Source organism: Thunnus thynnus, chromosome 16 (assembly GCF_963924715.1).
Source record: "Thunnus thynnus chromosome 16, fThuThy2.1, whole genome shotgun sequence".
Taxonomy (NCBI): Eukaryota; Metazoa; Chordata; class Actinopteri; order Scombriformes; family Scombridae; genus Thunnus; species Thunnus thynnus.
Genome location: NC_089532.1, coordinates 25,588,125 through 25,595,291, shown reverse-complemented (window position 1 = coordinate 25,595,291; position 7,167 = coordinate 25,588,125). Strand labels below are relative to the sequence as shown.

Sequence of the window (7,167 nt, the reverse complement as noted above, 5' to 3'; positions counted from 1 at the left end):
CTTATAGCCTGCTTGTAGTCCTAGTTAAGGCAGTATTTCAAGCAAAAAATGTCTGACCCAAAAACTAGTTTAACTCAGGAAAGAAATAGGAGAAACTCTGCTATGGCTGCAGGTTTTTATAGCAAGCAGCTGTGTACTGTATTTGGTGTTGTTGATCACCACTCTGTCTTATCACCGGGAAGAGACTGTTTGCAATATATGATGTATCCACAAGATGGGGGTACACGCTTGAATTTGGTTTGTGGACTATGTTTAATCAGAATATGCAGGGTGATTTATCAGATACACAAAAACAACATTTTGTTATTGGAGAAATGTTTTAAAATCAGCATAATCAACATAACTCTTGTATACATGATAGAAAATGACAGTTTCTGTGTAAAATGAACATTGTGTGGAGGAGGGTATCAAGTTGACTAGTCTTGCTATTAAATACCTGTATGTCAAAGCATTTGTGCTAATACCACTGCAGTTATTTTACCTTTTTATATTAATATAATCCTGAACAATCCAGTCCATATTTGTGAAAAGTAACAACTCTTTCTCCCAAAGCTATAAATAGGAGAACCAAGTGTTGGATCTGCAAAGTGTTTCTGTTTTCTGATGAGGGGTATTGTATTCTAATCAACACACCATGTTTAGACAAAATATCTGTTTGTCTGTAATATATATTTTGCAGTAGCCCCGCTGAGATCAGCCCTGCCAATAAATATCTCAGTTTCTACAATAGGTACCTTTTGAAAATTATCAACCCCATTTACATCTTAACCACAGTTAAGTGTGAAAATGTGAAAATGTGTGCGTGTGTGTGTGTGTGTGTGTGTGTGTGTGTGTGTGTGTGTGTGTGTGTGTGTGTGTGCTAAGCACCAAAAACCTTGTTATACAGAGTGTTTTGCTTCAGATAATCTATTTATGATATCAAAACTATGGACCACAAAATTGATAATCTGCTGAGTCTGTGTTTTATTTAAATTACGTGCAGTAAGATGAGATGCACTCTAGAGAGAAAACCAAACTTATTTACTGTGTTGGGGAAACTACTTTGAAAGCATAGCTTTGCAAGCAACCAATTACTTCACACTAGAAGAAGTTGAACCACAGCAAAGCTACCCTGGGGAGAAATCTAATTTGGTTAACTAAAGCTACTTAGAAAAAGTTCAAACTACTTAGTAAGAAAAATTATCAAATTGACAATGAACATGTGATGCCACTCAATTGAGTTTATTGCAAAAAGTGCCCACTTGTTCACAGGTCATACATAAACCAAAAAAAAAAAAAAAACACTATACATTCAAAGTGCAAGGAATGTCAGTGACCTTGAATCAGACACCTGCCTTCCAGAAACTAGAGTCCAGGTGGTTGCATGCTTCTAAAACAGCTTGCGACAACTGAACATTTGCTAATAAATAGTAATAATCAATACTAATGACTAATTGACACCTATTATACTCAAGTTTAGTTTTATAAATTCAGATTCAAAACATTAAAAACTACAGCCAAATATTTTTCACAGGTGAGCTGACAATCCAGCTTCCTGGTATACCTGTGAGACCTAAACCTGTCCTAAACAAAACAATCACACCTGGCTGTTCACAAGGAAAAAATTGCGAGGAATGTTATATTTTTGTTGTAAACAAATCTGGATTTTGTATTATCTAACTAAATCTAAAACAGTAAAAAATAAATTGAAAAATTAACTTGCACTGTTTTAGGCCGTTTGACCGACTTGAGCACAGGTCTAATAAAGTGGGCCTGTTTTGTAACATCTGACTTGTACAATATTAACAACTAAAACAGTCTTTAACTTGCACCTTTTTAGACAGCATGAACCCTGGTCTAAACAATGGGCCTATCTTTTTACTTGTCAGAGCAGAATCTCTCGTTTATATGACACATGAGCAGTCTCTCAAAGTTCTTTTCCACCAGGCGTTACTGTTTGGCACTGAAAATGTCCTTGCCAACGCTGAAAAGCTGCTCACACGCAGCACTGGCTAGTATTGAACCTTCTAAAGACTTTTCACATGTTTGGCAGAGATGAGAACACAGTTAGTGGGGATGTATCTTCAGGGAGATTTCCGCCTTTTCTACTTTGTCATCTTTCTTCCTCGGAAAGAAAGAAGTGATGTCATCCCCACTTGCTGTTTCCTCTTCCTCTGTTGTTGGAGATGCTGAAGGTGTTTGCAGCCACCTCACCTCTTCTCTCAGACGTGTCTCTATGCCTCTCTTCCGTTTCGTTGGTACGTATCGCTCGCAGTTGCCATTAGGCACTTGATGCTTTCAAACACATACCCAAACCTGAGAACAGATTAAGTATATTTTATTAATACAAGAGAAATTTATGAGTATCTTACAGAAACCTCTAAAAATGGTTACGTATAAAACATTCATTTAAGCAATAATCATAAAGAGACAAATAAGACAAAAAAAGGAAATGACGAGTAAAATAGGTAGTATGTTTACAGGTTTCCCAATCCCCCAGTCTGTGTAGGTTTCTATGTGTGTGTGTGTGTGTGTTTGTGTGTGTGTGTGTGCGCATGTGTGGGAGAGGGTACGGCATGTGTGTGTGCATGTGTGTCCAAGTCTGGATTTCACGTTCTAATATGACCTCAAAATTCTCTTGCACTACAACACATGCTGAGAGAGAGTATATTGTACACTTGTTTCAGTACTGCTATATTAATAACATTTACCGTGACATATTCACTGCGTCACACGTCTTCCCTGCTTGTTTGGAGCCTTCCACACATATCATCCAGGTCTCCTTCTCCTGCTGTGGTGATTCTCTTCAGTCTCTCCAGGGCGTTGTAGGTCGAGTTCCAGCAAGTTACATTTAGAATGACCAACTGGTTTCCAAGTATTTCCTGGATGATGTCTGGAGCCTGCGTGCTGCGGCTCTGTTTGTTCCAGAGGGCTTGACATTTCCACAGGGTGGATGGATATTTTTTCTGAATGGCTCTGAAATTTTGGCAGCCTCTTTTGCATCTTTGGTTGCCACAAGGTTCAGTGTGTGACTGGCATATCTCTAGTGTTGTGGTAAGTGATAATCCTCCTCTCCAGGATCATTGATGATGTTTGTCACTTCGGTGAAAATCAAGTCTCTGTCATCTTCCTCTTCCTCCCTCTCATCACTGTCTTGCATGTTGGCATCAACTTGGAAAGCCTCTACAAAGTTAGACCCATTGTCTGTGGTTGTGAGACTAACCTCGTGCTTGATCTTAAAATCTTTATATATGTCTTCCAGCATACCAGCTGAAACATCGAATGTATGTCTCCCTATGATTCTACGGCAAGAAAGAGGTTCAGACTGAATCTGGAGTGTTTTTTGGTTGATCCGATGAACAGTGACCCCCAAAAAGCTTCTGTTGTTGGTTGACCATGTATCAGTATTTGTTGCTATGTGTTCTTGCTGAGAGAGTAGAGCAGAGGTTTCTGCATATGTGCACAGACTCATCTTCCACCATCTTCACAAGTGTCTGCCTTCCAGGTACCAACTCATGGAGATAATCTTTAACCTCTGGTCTCTCAACAATGCTGAGTGGATAGAGGCCTTGCACAACAAACCTGAGGGTTAGTTTGTTGAGTTTTGCCTGGGACACAGCAGCACTTGCCTTGTGAGAAAGTGTGCCATTGTACAGGGCTGCTCCCTAGCAGATCCAGACTCATCACCTGAAGACAGCTGTGGTCTTTTACAGAATTCCTACAGCTGTCCTTCCATCTCCTCTCATTTGTGTGGATGCCTCTTCTAATAATAAAAGAAAAACATATTTTGAATATGAGTTAACATAGAATAGCATGGCATTTACAATGGTCCATAGAATTACCCTTTATATCACCAGATCAACTTTAAATCAAAGTGTGTGCTGTTACAATATTAACCTTAGGTGGAAAAAGAACAGCAAGCCAACCGCAGCCAAGCCAGACCTTTATTTGAATGACTCTGGCTAAGCTATTGGATTGATTGCAGACACCCTTGTCAGCAAACACAGGTGATTGTAATCAAATACTAGGTGATTACATAAAAAACTGGTCCCTTGCATTGTGCCATATTGTATGGGCGGCAAAACATATCATGAGAATAGTATGACTACGTCAGCTAACATTAGCTAATGTTTGCTTTATGTCAGCAAACCCGGCATTAGCTGGTTAGCAACATGTTAGTTTTTGATAGAACTTAATTGTTGTCCGACAAACTAACACTACAGACGTTATTCAATTAGACTAACGTTAATGTTCATGGAATTAAATCACTTGCCTGTATTTAACATTACAATGTGGCTTACTTATCTAAACTTTGCTAAATTAGCTAGTAAAGTCAATGTTAATATACTCACCTTTATATATGTTCTTAGATTTGTGTTTGACATCTTTGCCGTAGAGAATGTATTTACTCTTGGCTTGCATAGCGCTCTCAAGTTAAAAACAATGTATAGACTCATACAAAAGTAATCCCTCTCAACCATCACTTATGACCCACTAGAAGTGTGTGGTGGTGTATTTATCTGCAGAGACCTTGCCCTCTGCCTGTATTTTTTTATTATTTTGCTGTGTCCGTGATGCTTCTGAGCATTTTTTTGTGTGTCTGCTTGACCAAAGGCGGGGCTGAGCGGAGAGGTCACAACGAACAGGATTAAAGTCTGTGTTCACACAAAATACAGCAATACAGCACCTTCCTGCAGGGTTGTGTGGAGGTGTGGGTATGTTTATTTGTGCTTTAGAATGTAACCTCTGGGAAACAATTAGAAAATAACATTTTATTTATCTGTTTCACTGCTTTGTTCTCACCAGCGCCATTTGCTGTCTTCATTCACTCTCTAGTTTCTCTCTATTCACTCTCTTTTTGCTGCTCTCGCTCTCTTTCTCTCTCTCTCTCTCTCACACTCGTTTGTTGACCCAGTGAAGAGGGGCCAACTTTCCCACCAACCAACAAATCCTGCATAGTATACCTTTAAGTATGGCCATGGTGATTCTTCCTCAGGCTGAGATTCGGGGGATTTATCTATGATGACGCTGTTGCTGTGTGAACACTGAGCAACGCCTGCCCTTTTGCACATGTGCAGCACAGTGTGTGTCAAGTGTGTGGTGGTGGCTACCTCACGAATGCATTTCCTTTTTTTGGGGCGGTGCTGGTGAAAAGGGGTTCAATTACAGTAGAGAAACACTGTAAAATAAAAATAAAAATCATTAGTTTCATTGCCTTTAATTGTTTGTAGTTTTGGTAGTTAACTACAAAAAATGGCAACAAAAAAAAAGTAATTTAACTTCTTAAATCACTATGCAATTACGAATGTAGTTGAACTACCAGCAAGCTACTGCAAAATGTTGTTAACTACTAGTTTTATTACATGTGGTTCACTACTTCCCAACACTGCTTATCTGGTGTTCACAGTGTCATACTGGATGCATCAGTTTCTTTCCTGATGGGCCCTAGAGAAGAGATTATTTTTCGGAACCGTACTCTATCTGACTCACTGCACATGGCAATAAACCCACAGGCCATCAGAGGGGATTTTGTTGTGGAGTCATTCAGGAGTTAACATCTAGGGTCAGCGCAGAGGCCCAGCAGTGGGTGGCAGGGGGCTGTCACAGGTCACAGGGCTCCAGCAGAGCTGAACAATGAACCAACATGTTATTCCTTGTATCATATAACTACATTTTTTAATTTAAAGTTAAATTGATTTATTGACTGTCAGTCTGGAAACAAGGCTTCATTTTCTGTCATTTCATAGTCACGGCCTTGAAACTTGGTAGGGACGATGTCATCTTGGTGTTGGACCCATTTAAAGTGCACAGTGAACGATACACCACCAAATTTAGAACATTTTATAAATATCCCTCATTCATCTTTTATTAATTTAAGGAAATTATTGAATTCTTGAGCTTTTACTGAATATTATTTTCATTTTCTGAAACACCTCTACTAGATTAAATGTGCTGGTACTATACACAACACAATAAAACGTTAATATGATATGTTATATGAATAGAATAGGATATAAAGAGGCAGATATATGAAAGAGGCAGTTCATGGTGTATCACAACAGTCTTTGTTGCCCATTCTTGCATATTGCCTCCCCTATTTTGCTGAAATGCATCCTTATTTTCTAATAGCCATAATAATACGTTACACACAACAAAACACAGGTGACCAGAGAAATTTATTGCAGGACATTTACATTTTGTTAATAAACATGGGCAAACTTGACATTTGTTATCACTGCTTTGTTGCAAATGTTGTCTCTCCTTTGTGTAGGTGGACAGGTTATTGATCATAAAGGTTATTGACTACATAGTTATCGATCAGCTTTTGTTTCCACACTGCACTGCATATTCCCAAAAGCCCTCTCTATCATTGATGGCTTATGCAAGTTTTCTATTGCCTTTCACCACTCTCCTTTTAGCACCTGAAATGCATCCAGCTCCGCGGGTTGCTTCAGCTGGGCAGCCGAGCATGAAATCACAGCCAACCTGTGAAACATGCTGATTTCTTTGGTCCATGTGAATCTCGCAACAATTTACCTTGCTTTCTTTTTTTGTTTTTTGGGTTGTTTTTTTTTCAGCTCTGAAACTGGGCACTCTGCTAACTGAATGTCTTTTTGTCACTGCGTTTTTAGGAGTTGTCAGCCATGTGAAAAACAGCACTTAAGACAGATAATGTTGGTATGAGCTCATGCAGAATGTCACCGCTGCCATTTAAAATGCATGTTTTACACCCTGCAGTTTTTAATGTACAGTTTTGTTTTTTTATAAATGGCCATGACAACTGTGTCAGTGTATTTATTATTGACAACAAGGAACACAGTTAAAGGCTTGAGGCTTAAGAAAAACTCTTAAATTAATTTTACAATATGGCAACTTTAACAAAAAAAGCTGTTAAATGCCCCTTTTACACCTGCCAGTAGTGTTATGATCTGTATGTAGTGATATTCAGTCTGGATTTGAACCATTAAATGTCTGACACATGGATGGTGTTGCTGTGGTCTTGCGAGGTGTGAGGAGTACATTAGCAAAAATGAACAAAGTGCCAACCAGAGCTGGAATCAAAGAGCTTTTAGATAAAGATTAACGATTTTGAAGTGGTGCATTGCTTTCCTGCTTATCCTTGAATGCCACCCAGACTCTGATCTTCATTTTATTTTACCATAATTTTGCTGCCAACTAGCAACCACA

General features: G+C 38.9%; 1 long non-coding RNA gene across 1 annotated transcript; it reads right to left on the bottom strand.

Annotated features, from left to right (window-relative positions):
• Positions 1 to 992: 992 nt before the first annotated feature.
• Positions 993 to 3,932, bottom strand: LOC137199577 (uncharacterized). The gene is made up of 3 exons (XR_010931807.1): positions 3,877 to 3,932; positions 2,691 to 3,742; positions 993 to 2,295 (listed from the first exon to the last, which is right to left on the bottom strand). It is a non-coding gene; the product is annotated as an uncharacterized lncRNA (long non-coding RNA).
• Positions 3,933 to 7,167: the final 3,235 nt, after the last annotated feature.